This window comes from Neofelis nebulosa, chromosome 7 (genome assembly GCF_028018385.1).
Source record: "Neofelis nebulosa isolate mNeoNeb1 chromosome 7, mNeoNeb1.pri, whole genome shotgun sequence".
Lineage (NCBI taxonomy): Eukaryota > Metazoa > Chordata > Mammalia > Carnivora > Felidae > Neofelis > Neofelis nebulosa.
This window is the reverse complement of record NC_080788.1, coordinates 10,501,949-10,514,316: the sequence shown is the minus strand read 5'-3', so window position 1 is coordinate 10,514,316 and position 12,368 is coordinate 10,501,949. Positions and strand designations below refer to the sequence as shown.

Here is a 12,368-nt window from a genome sequence, read left to right as displayed (position 1 = left end):
TGATGTGGCCCAGAGAGACAGATCAGGTTTGCAAGGCAGCAAAACTAAACGCTGGACCTCAGAGGGGACATTACCCCAGGTAAATGTCTGATACCTTCTGAGGTATCTTGGGAGACACCCTGCCAGTCACTCTTACGGGGACCCAGCCACATCATATACTATTTCACAGAGACTTTGACAAGATTCTCAGACATCTGTACCAAGACCAGTGGTTGGAGCTCTCAAATCTGCGGAGGAACTAAGTCTCAAGGGGACAGAGCAGCAAACTGTGGTCTTCATACTAACCATACAAGATAAAAGCTTCGAATAAATGCATCGAATGATACTAGGTAAGTCATTCCATGATGCTCTGCAGGTGAGTCTACTTCCAATCAATTCTAACACCTTCCATAACCACAGAAACTATATCGTCCTCAAAGAAAACAAATAATAACTAGCAAGAGCAACATAAGCAGGGCTGTTTAGTAAAGGTGACACTTTCTTTTACAATTGGGGGGGTGGGGGGCGGAGAGGAAGAAACAAACATAACGTTAAGGTTCCAAAAGAAACTCAAATACTCGATCTGGGGGAAAGATATCTGAACACTGTTTTGCCCTCCTCCCTCATTCCTGTGCCCCTGGTTGCCTTGCAAAGATTTGTACCTCTGCTTGCTGCATCGGCTTATGTTCTGACTGACCACAGGAACCTATACCTTCTAAACATAGAGTGTAGAATCTCAGCCGATTCCTTAAACAAGAGCTGGGGACATGAAGCTTAGTGACAAATATAAATCATGAGAGGCAATACCCCAGTGACCTTGCGGCGTCTGCCCCCTCAAGTCCCACTGCTGATCCCCTCACTCACTCAACCACAGCCTCCTTGGCCTCCTTTCTGATTTTCCTATGAACACATCTCTCTCCTATTTCAGGGTTTTTGCAGGTGCTGTTGCTCTGCCCGGAATGCTTGGTCTCTGCATCTGGCTGGCTCGCTCCCTCACTTCCCCAGGGGTCTGATCAAATGTCATTTATCAGCAAAGCCTTCCCTGACCTGGCTGCATAAAAAAAAATAACCATCCTTACCCCACCCTCTGGCAGAACTCCTCATTCCTCTTACCCTGCTTTATTCCTCTCCATTAGAACGCATCACTGGCTGATTCACTTTCTAGTTACTTAGTTATTTGTTGTCACACACACACACACACACACACACACACACACTAAGCTCTTTCAGGATAGGGGCTTCATCTAGTTCAGTTCTGCATTCCCCACACATAAAGCAGTCTCTGGACACCTAGTAGGTACTCAATAAATGAACTGTAATTTCTTGACCATTTACTTAGTGCCAAGCAATTTATGTCTGAAAATTATTCAACAAGGAACAAATATTCTTTAAGCATCCACTATGCAGCTATTGTAACAACTCTTGTTATCCCCACGTTACAGATCAGAAGATCAAAGCTCAAAGAGAGGCTATGTAACTTGCCCAAGACTGTTTGCCCATCAAAGCCCAGGCACCTTGCAGAGGCCAGCCTGCTTTTCAAACACCTTAATGACAGTTCAGATTTCCAAACGCATGTGATACGCATCTCTGCCAAGCACGCATCACACAAAAGCTCTCATTTCTCATCACCCACCGCAGCTTCTGTGCAGGAAGAAACATCCATTAGATTGGATTTTCCTCTCCCAGAGAGCAGGCTGGTAATAACAGCTTCCTTTTTCCTTTCCTTTCCACCCATTGAGTCATAATCAAGGTCAGACCTTTCCTTTTGAACTGGACTGGCACAAGTACAGACAGGTCAGGGACACAAGGGGGGAGAAGACAGAAGTTCATGTGCTCTGAGAATCCCCCAGAAATTTCCAGAATCCTTGCCTTTAAGAAGTACTGCTTCAAACCCTTGTTGGTCCTGGAATTTAGGAAAATAATCAATTTAAAAAAAAAAAAAGAAGAAGAAGAACCTGACGGGCATTGTGCACACTTCTGTGTTTTGTGTCTGCTGGGTCTGGGCATACACCACAAGCGCCCGCCCTGAAGTGACTTGCAGAACTCTTGCCCATCCAGTTGCCCACCCAGTAGGTACAATGTTGATGGGGTGGGAGAGCGATGTGGGTCACTCACAGACCAAGGGACCAAACAGAGGGACACAATCCCTGCAGAAATCCTTCCGTGGCATGCCTCATCTGTGAGCGCTTCGTTTTAAAAACAATCGACTGGCACAATTAATTCCTCCCACCCCCTGCTCCCGACACTCTTTTCTCCCACCTGCATGACTGAACTCATCACACTTCATTATTACAGGTGTTTCTCCCTGACCAGGTGTGAGCTTCTGGGGAACGTGGACTTTGTTTTCCTCACCGCTGCATCCCCAAGGACTAACCCAGCCTCTGACACATCCTAGGTGCTGGATGAGTATTTGCTGACTCAAGAAAGATGCAGAATGAGCCTGTACCGGACCTGCTGCATTGAGTGGAGCCCGCAGGACAAGCCACCACCTCTTCTGGAAAGGGCAGGAGGCAGAAACATAGAAGAGGTCCAGTATAGCAGAACGACCCCGCAGCTGGCCGCAACGCCCAGTTCTCCCCGCGACACACACCTCTCGCGCCCCTCAATCGCCACTCCTCGGACCTCAAAGCCACCTACGTTGACCTCCCAAACCGGCTTTAAGAAAACAAGCAGGGACCCCCTTGCACCCCACCCCACCCCACTCGGCTGCTCTTAGCAGAGCCCAAGACAACGACGTTAAGTTACCTTGAAACGGAGCTAGATTGCATCTGCAATTGGTTCAAGGGTCGGGTCTCAGCAGTCCTGCTGGACCCTGGACAGCAGACACAGCTAACACCCGTCTGCGGAAGAAACGGCTGTGCCTCGCTCCTCCCTGGCTAAACGCGTTTGCTCACCCGTCCCTGCAGAACAAATGATGTTCTTTTCCTTGCGCTAAAATCCATCTCTAAACAAATCCTCTCTGCCTCCCTAAGAAACGACTCTCACGCCCGCGGAGGGCGCCCTCCACATACAGAGACACACACTCACCGACTGACCCCAACCCAAGCCACCAGGTGTAAGCAGGTTTTTCCTCCGTTCTTTAGGAACAGACCGCCCCCCACCCCCAGGCAAAACCCATCTGCTTGGAAGAGAACTCAAACGAAACGCCCTGGCTGGGAAGCCTATGCAAACGGAGTTAGCAAATGTCAGTAGCCTAAGTTGCAGAACTGCGTGGCGCTAACAGTTCAAACCGCGTTTAAAAAACAGCCCTTGGGGATGCCACCTTCAATGAAGCGCGCAGCCGCAGGCAGCCGGCAGTCCTCGCCGCTCTGCGCCTGCTTTCCAAGACTCTCCCCTGGCTTTGGTGCCATTTACTATCAACAACATTCACAGGGAGCAAGCGGGTATGTTGCGGCCCCGCAGGCGAGCGGGGGAGGCCCCTGCAGCGCGGGGTAAGCGCCCGGCCGGGTCTGCAAGCACCCGGGCGAGAAACGGCGTCGCCTACCTGGGTGGGAAATCCGCGGGCCGGAGGGATGCGGGCGCGGGTGCGGGTGCGCGCGGAGCGGCGTCCGCGCTGGCGGCTCGGCCCCGCAGCTCCGGCCACCGCGGCGCTGGGGCGATCCCGGCGGAGGCAGGAGTCCGCGGCTGTCACACCTGCATCACGGCGCCCACGCCGCCGCCGCCGCCGCCGCCGCTGCCGCCTGCCCAGGCGCGGCACGCAGCGCGCCCCCGCCACTCCGAGAACCGAGGGCGGGCGGCTCCGGGCTCCTCTGTGCGGCGGGATCAGATCCTAACCCGCTTTCTCCCCGGCCTGGGCATTAGCGGCATCCGCTGCAGGCAGCTCCCTGCTTCTAAATACCTCCTGATTCCAGGCGGAGTGAATGGGAAAGCTGGCTGGGAAGGGGGCCGGCGGGGCCCCAGGCTGTCTGGATTTGCAGACCGATAGATGTCAAACTTCTTATTCCTCGAGTTCCGAGTTTGGTAGCCAACTGATTCCGAGAGTCACCTCGCTTCGCTCTCTCTCCACCCCGCCTGGAGTGAGGGGGCGCTGTGTACTCTGGATGCCCTCTCACCAACTCCGAACTAGGACGCATCAGAGGACCGGACTCCAATTCCTGGCAAGGGCAATCCTCTGCTAATTTCATTGCCTAAATATCTTAGATAATGGACGCAATTAAACCGCTCTGTCTTGTTACCTCATCGGGGAACCGAGAAGAACCTATTTGGTGAGTGGGAAGAAGGAGCAAGACGCTGGGGGGCTTGCTGCATCGAACAGGCCCCCTCCACCTGTCTCCCTCCTTCCAACCCCCCTCCCCCCCGCATCCATGCACAGAAGACTTCACCCTGCAGTGAAAGTCTCTTTTCAGGAGCAAAGCTCCTTCTAGAAGGAACGGAGAGGCAACCAAATGACACTGGAAATTCAGAGGTGAAATCAAACAACGTATCGCCCAGAGGGGGCCTGGCCACCTGGGTCTGGAACTGCTTTCCTTTCCTACTAGTGCTGAAATGCTGGCAGGTCCGGAAAGACTTCCTCTTCCCCACCCAGCACAAGACACCATCACGAGGTCCTCGGTTCCCCCACCCCCCGCCCCCGCCCCCGCCGTTGTCACTATTTCTACAGTCAGTGCGCAGCTGGCCAGCTCCTATGTCCCCGCCCCACTCCAGCCCCCCCCCAACCCCCCCGCCCCAGCATCCCTCACTGGGATCACCCCAGGAGCTCCCACTGCTCAGCCTCCTAAACTCCTTTCTTAAAATGTAAATGTGATCCTGGCTCTTTCTTACCTACAACCAGGCACTGGTTTCCTAGTGGCCTTAGAAAAGCTGAAACTCTTCCAACGCATCTCATTCAGTCACCAAAGGGCAAGGCCACTCGCAGCCCAGCCACCCCGCCCCCACCCCACCCCCATCCTTTCCCCCTACTCCCGTGATACCAAATTTTCGTGTCTCGCTGTCACCCCCAGGCCTTTGCACATGCTGTTCTGGCTTGCCTGGAATGTTCTGTCTCCCACTCTCCTGTCCCTAATGCCTAATGGTTCTCAACTGAACAATCTGTCCTTTGGGGAATTCTTCCCTCATCCCTGCAATAACCCAGCCACTGACTACTTCCTCCACCACAGCACCCAACACGTTACTAAAGTCAGCTGCCTAACGTCTGTCCTCCTCACTAGAACATAAGCTATAGGAAAGCATGATCTCTGGTTTGCTGCTGTTGCAAAGGCCACCAGGCATGTAGTGTCTGCTCAGCCCCCATCCAGATTAAGATATCGAACAGTTCTGGCATCCAGAGCTTTCTTTGTGCTCCTTCCCAAGCGATAACCACTCATCACCCAGATGTAACTCGCTATTCTCACCTCTTTCCACACCAAGTAGTATTGCCTGTTCTTGAACTACATGGGAATGGAATCATTCAGTGGGTATTTTTTGTGTATGGCTTCTTTTACTCCAACATAATGTCCGAGATTCATCCATATCGTTATATATATTCATAGGACATCCTTTTTTATTGCCATCTCGTGCTCCACTGCCTGAGTGTAACACAAGTTATGTATCCCTTCTGTGGAGGGTGGACATTTGTGTTGCTTCCAGTTTTTAGCTGTTATGAATAAAGCCACCACCAACAAAGTGTGTGACAGGTGTGTGCACTTTTCTGTTGGGTGTGTAACCAGGAGTAGAATTGCTAGGTCACAGGATAAGTACATGCTTTGCTTTAGTAAATACCACCATACAGCTTTCCAAAGATGTTGTGCCAATACAGTCCCACCTGCAGTATGAGAATGCCAGATGTTCCACTTCTTTGTCATAACGTGGCATTGTGTTTTTAATTTTAACCATATTCTCCCTAGTGTGTAGTGATACTTCAGTGTAGTTTTAATTTGCCTTTCCTTGTTGACTAATGATGTTGACCTTTTTAACAGCTTATTGTGGAGTACCTGGGTGGCTCAGTCGGTTAAGCCTCTGACTTCAGGTCAGGTCATGATCCCACTGTACATGGGTTCAAGCCCTGTGTCGGGCTCTGTGCTGACAACTCAGAGCCTGGAGCCTGCGTTGGATTCTGTCTCCCTCTCTCTCTGTCCCTCCCCTCCTTGTGCTCTGTCTCGCTCTCCCTCTCTCAAAAATGAATAAAAATTTTTAAAACGGCTCATTGGCCATTTGAATATCTTTTTGTGAAGTGCCATTTCAAGCCCTTTGACCAATATGTTGGTTTGTCTTTTCTTATTGATCTGTAGTCATTCTATTTACTTAATATGAGTCTTTGATTAGATATGTGTAGTTTTAACATCTCCCAATTTGGGGCTTATGTTTTTATTTTCTTTATTTTGATGAAATACAATGTATCAGTTGTTTCTTTTATGATTAAAATATTAATCACATAATTTTGGAGGTCCTGTTTAAGAAATCCAATCTACCTCAGGGTCAGGCAACTATTATCTTTATGTTTCATTGTCAAATGACTTTTTGTTTTACCCTTCCTATTTTGGTCTCTGTTCTATTCATGTATGGAATGAAGTAGGTCAAAGTTTATTTTTTCTCCATAGAGACCCAGATGTTCCAGAAACATTATGGAAAAGACCATTTTTACCCTTTGGCTTATAATAAGTTTTGGGAAAGTCAAATAGTTGAAAATCCATGTATCACTTTTGACTTTCCCAAAACTTAACCACCAATAATGTACTGTTTACAAGAAGCCTTACCGATAACATAAATAGTTGATTGATACACATTTTGAATGTCCTATGTATTATATACCGTATTCTTACAATAAAATAAGCTGGAGGGTGACTAAAAAATCATAAGGAGGATAAAATACATTTACGATACTGTTTTCTATTTATCAAAAGAACTGCATATAAGTAGACCCATGCAGTTCAAACCTGTGCCCTTCAAGACCAACTGGATACAAAAACCCACAAGATACTGTTCTCATTACTCTTTTAAAAAGTCGATATTTTTATATGTATATGACCACAGAGTTTCCAGTGCTACTGGTTTTCATTCCTTCCTGGAGTTCTGTGCATCTATTGGAGATCTTTTTACTTCAGTCTGAACAACTCTTTTTAGTATTTCTTGTAGTGAAGTTCTGCTTAAGACCAACTGTCTCAGTTTTTCTTGGCATAAAATGTCTTTATTTTACCTTTATTTTTGAACATTATTTTTCACTATGTATTGATTTTGTAGATGAAAGTCTCTTTTTGTTTAATCATTTTAAAGATATCATTCATTGTCTTCCTGCTGCCACACTTTCAATTGAAAAGTCTGCTGTTAGTCTTGTTATCACTTCTTTGAAAGTAATCTTCTCACTTCTTTAATATTTTCTTTTAGAAGTTTAATTATCGTGTTCCTATGGATTTTTCTTTATATTTATCCTGATTGTAGTTCTCTGAACATCTCCGAACAAATTCTCAGCCTCTATCTTTTCAAATGTTGTTTCTGCCCTATTAACTCTCCTATGCTCTTACATCAAGACAGAGCACATACATATGTCCCACATAATTAAACCATTTCGATATCTTCCTTCATTTCTATTACATTCTATTTTTTCTATTCCCTTTTTACCCTCTCTGTTCTTTAGCTTGAATATTTTCTATTGGCTTTTCTTTGAGTTCACTAAACTTGTTTTCTGCTGTGACCAATTTGCTGTTAAACACATCCAATGAGTTCTAACTCAAGTCTAAATATTACATTTTTCAATGTCCACTTGATTACTTTGCATAGGCTTTTTTGAAGTTTTATTTTTGTCCATTTTGTTCATCCTTTCCTCTATTTTCTTTGATGTATTTGTAATAACCTCTACTAACTTCAACATGTGGATAATTTAGTCTCCTTAATTATCTTTTCCTTTATATAAATTATTACTAACAATTTTCTTGCCTCTTTGCATGTATCCTGATTTTTTCATTGTATGTGAAGGAACCATTGAAAACTGAACTTGTTATTTTCCTCCAGAAATGGCTCACCATGCCTCTCTTAGGTAGACAAGATGAGGTGTCGATCACCTTGATCTATTCAGGAATTAAGTTTCCAAAGAGCTGGATAGTAGCTTTACTTAGACTAATTTCACCCATTTTTATATGTCTCAAAGATGAAATCTGTCTTATGTTTGTTGTAGGACATCACTTCCAACGGAAATTTTTCTCAGAAGCACTGTGAGACTGCAAAATATTTCATCTGCCTCTCCAGGACCTGGCTTCATATACCCCCAACTCAGTGCTCAGCAAATATCTGACATTTGAGCATTCTCTAGATTTCAAACCAGCATATCAAGCCATATGGTAGTCTAAATCTCTGCTGGTTTTTCCTCCCCTGGTATAGTCTCTCTGCCTATTTCTCATCCCATGATCAGACTCAGCAAATCTGCCTAAGGAAGAAAAAAGTAAACTCAGCTCACCTAGAAAGAGCACCTCTGTCTCTGGAAGTTCGTTTAGTCCTTTTTGCTTCCACCCTCCTCAGATATCTTTTAAAATATGATTTCTAATTTCTTTTCTAGTTGATCAAAAGATTAATGGCTTACCATTACTTATTAAATCTTACTGGAAGTAGGAACTGATTTGCTAACTCTTTAATCCTCCTGACATTTTTATGAGATAGTTACCATGTTCATTTTCAGCTGTGTAACTTGCCAAGGATCACATAATAGCAAATAAGGAAACCAGGAGATGGGCCTGAGCTCTCTCATTCCCAAACTAGGGCTGATGCTAGCCATGATGATATATTGCCTCCAATGGATGGGAATATCCTTTTCTAATAGGTGAAGAAATGCACATTCTGATTTCTGACTGAAAATCTGAAGAGAAGACCATTTTTTAAGCCTTCCTTTGGGATTTGTTTTGAGTCAGATATGTAAATTAATTACTTTAAATTCAAGGCACATCTCTTACCAAAAATTTTCTATAGAAACGAAATTACCTTTTTCTATCACTCAAGACCCAAGAGATAAATTTCACTTAATCAAAAGCCTTTTTTGTCTCTGTTTTCTTTAGGAAACATAAGGGACAACTGTCAAATTTTCCATGTCCTCCTCCCACAGAATACTACTGTTAATTGTGACAATTCCCTTCAATAATACAAATACATCATAGAGAACACCTTCATTTTATGTTTCTCATGTTTGGAATGTAAGTGACCTCCTAAACAGCTGGATTGGAACAACAAAGGTTAAGATTAATTAGAGCAAAAACTGGAAATCCACAATCAATTTGTATTTTGAAAAGAACCAAAGAATACCAGATGAAAGCCTAGAGGCCATCAGGCAGCTATTGGTTCATGGCTACAAAGGATAAGTCACAACATACGTTACGATGTGGAAACAAGCACATTCTCAAACAGTGTTCATTCACTCTTTGTGGGCCTTTGCCTAAGAATAATGTGATAATGATAAACTCCTTCTAGCTACAGTTTTAACCGGATAAAGGTTTAAGATGCAAAGAATCAGAATCTCTTCCACTCCCTGTCCTGGCAGGAAGGAACTTCAGATTTGACCATGATAAAATCCAGTTCATCAACTTACTAAACAGACTTAGGGTTGTTGGTTTTTAGGAAGGAGAGTCGAGTGAGAGTGCAGAAAAATAATAATAATAATAATAACATAATAATAATAATTATTATTATTATTATTACATAAAGAAAGCAATGGTCTGCTTGAAAGCAGAATCATAAACCCAAATCTCGAAGAGGAAAAAAGAAACCCACAAAATCCCATGACAGGATTTTAAATATTCCTATTACCTTTTGCTGCTTGCCAATCAACCAAAGAAGGCCATGATTTCCTTGCATTGGGATGTCTGCTAGACTCGTCGGTTCATTTCCTGGATTATCACTCTATAAATTTTGATGCTTCAATTATGCTACCATCAAATGATGTTAAAATTCCACTCTTTGTGTATTCACAAAAGGCCTTTAACTCTACCTGCCAGTATAACAATCAACTTAACAGCTGTCTTTACATGTGTTTACCACTTAAAAGGTATTGAATGAAAATTTTTGCTAATCTTCATAAACACACTGCAAGTTATGCACATTATTTTTATTTTATAGATAAAAACAAGCTTAGAGTGGTGAGGTGGTTTGCCTAAAGCCACACAAACAGGAAATGGTGGGGCTAAGAGTTAAATCATGAGATAGTTCAAAGCCTGGGCTGGTTCCATAAAATCGCCCTTCTTCCCTTGGAAGTCTTGGCTCCTCTTCACTTTGGTTCCATTCCAGCTGTCCTGTCTTATCCCTTGTCACTTCCAACCCCCCCACCCCCATTCTACCCAAATCGGTCCATCCCTTCAAATATTTGGTACTTACTTTCTCTTCTGCATCCTTGCACACATAAATTCCTCATAACAATTTTCAGTCCTCAGCCCTATAAAAAGCCAATTTCTCTTTCAAGTTCCTGCTGAGATTCTATCTCCTCCAATAAATCTGACGAAACCACCCTATTACCTCTGCCAGCTCTCCACAGCAATCTCTCCTTCCCAGATATGTCTATGACATGTATTCTGTACTATTTGTTCATTCATTCATTCAAGAGAAGTATATTAACTTCAAACAATGGAGACACAGAGACGACTAGAAGTGAAATCCCGTAACAGATATATAAAGGTAAGATATGTTTCAAAATGCCTGAACAGGGGTAGCTGGGTGGCTCAGTGGGTTGGTGTCTGAACCTTGATATCCACTCAGGTTGTGATCTGGTCGTGGGAATGAGCCCTGAGCCAGGATCTGCACTGGGCATGAAACCTGCTTGGGATTGTCTCTCTCTTTCTCTGCCCCTCCCCCACTCACACTTTCTCTCTCTCTTTCTCTCTCTCAAAAATAAACATTAAAAAATGTATTAACAGGGGCGCCTGGGTGGCTCAGTCGGTTAAGCATCTGACTTCAGCTCAGGTCACGATCTCACGGTCTGAATCTGTGAGTTCGAGCCCCGCGTCGGGCTCTGGGTTGATGGCTCAGAGCCTGGAGCCTGCTTCCAATTCTGTCTCCCTCTCTCTCTGCCCCTCCCCCATTCATGCTCTGTCTCTCTCTGTCTCAAAAATAAATAAACGTTAAAAAAAAATTTTTTTTTAAATGTATTAACATATACACCTATATGTACAACCATATTAATAATAGCTGACATTATTGAGTACTTACTATTTACCAGGCACTATGCTAGGCCACGTACGTGTTCTAACTCAATCTTCAGAGCAACTCTCTGAAGTACTTTTTTATTTGTGAGAGTACCAATACACAGTTCAAACAAGTTTTCCAAGGTCATAGAGCTAGGAGATTGAACGAATTAGCTTCAGAACCTGTGCTTTCAAAACCACTACCATATTTCTGTTCAGACACATCACAGAGGAAACAAGCCTGTCTCATGGAAGACTTCACAAAAGAGGTGATGTTTTAACAGTCTTGAAGAAGGATGAGTTCTTCAGGGGGACCAGAAGATTGACACTGTAGTTGGTTCCCTAGCATCCAGTCCAGTCTTCTTAAGCAACTGTGAAGTTTGGAAAAGTATGGAGAAGATGGAACCCCATGAGTGGCCCATGACTGGTTAGTGAGGTCAGTAATTCCAGTATTTCCAGTTCTCTGGTCCATGACTCACTCAGAAACTCAAGCCTAATAGCATTTCTTTGCAACAGAAATTGGTTCAAGAAAGTCCACGAGATCACACTGAAGAGAAAACTACTCTTTTTCTTCTCCTGGACATGAAAAACGAAATAAGTAGCCCTGCTTGCTACTGGCAGTCATTTCACAACCATGAAGAGGACCAGCATTAACCTGATGGTCACGGTTTTCATCTGAGTTGCCCACTCCTCAGCCAGGATTTCACCTTCCACCTGCTTTTCACCTAACTCTCCACCACAGGAAGTCATCAGTTGTAATGGTAGTTCAGGCCGGGGCTTTGAACCACCCTCCTTTCCACCAACAACGGGGTCCTCGCCACCATCTGACTAGTGAGTGATCCAGTCACAGAATCCATCCTGAGTGAGCCTGAGGCAGGGGTTCGTAAGCACCTAGTCTACCCAAAGTGACCCCCGGGAACAAGACTGGGGAGACTCTGAGGAGCAAAACAAGGAGAAAAGGAAACTAAATACAAGGAAACTAAATACATAGATGGACGCTTCTGCTACTGGGAAACTCTGAGGAATTCTATAGACTATAACTCAGAAATGTCACCACTGGATATGTGGAAGAGTGAAACATTTTTCTGCCAGTTTTCATCTCCCATTGGTCAAATGTTACCTTCTTCATACTTGCAGATTTGCATGTGCACCAGCGTCCAGCTGGCCCTTTCGTTCGTTCCCACAAGAGCCGGGAAACGGGTATCGGAAAAGGCCTGGGGCAGAAAGTGAAAAACATGGTGTACGCAGCTGAAGCAAGGTGCCGATACAGCTGTGCAGAGCTTACCCCTGCACGAATGGCTAGATTGGAGGTGGAATGAA

At 44.8% G+C, this 12,368-nt stretch overlaps 1 protein-coding gene across 4 annotated transcripts in view; it reads right to left on the bottom strand.

Moving 5' to 3' along the window:
* Positions 1-12,368, bottom strand: part of SV2B (synaptic vesicle glycoprotein 2B) — a 208,142-nt gene that overhangs the window by 181,688 nt on the left and 14,086 nt on the right. Inside the window, exon 1 of one of the 4 annotated variants that reach the window (XM_058736677.1) lies at positions 3,464-4,470. The exons of 1 other annotated variant lie outside the window; for it this stretch is intronic. The gene's annotated coding sequence lies outside the window, so the exon portion shown is untranslated. Of the gene's footprint in view, positions 1-1,612; positions 1,635-2,724; positions 3,035-3,463; positions 4,471-12,368 lie in introns of those variants that run through there. 2 more of the 4 variants (XM_058736679.1, XM_058736682.1) reach the window with 2 other exon arrangements.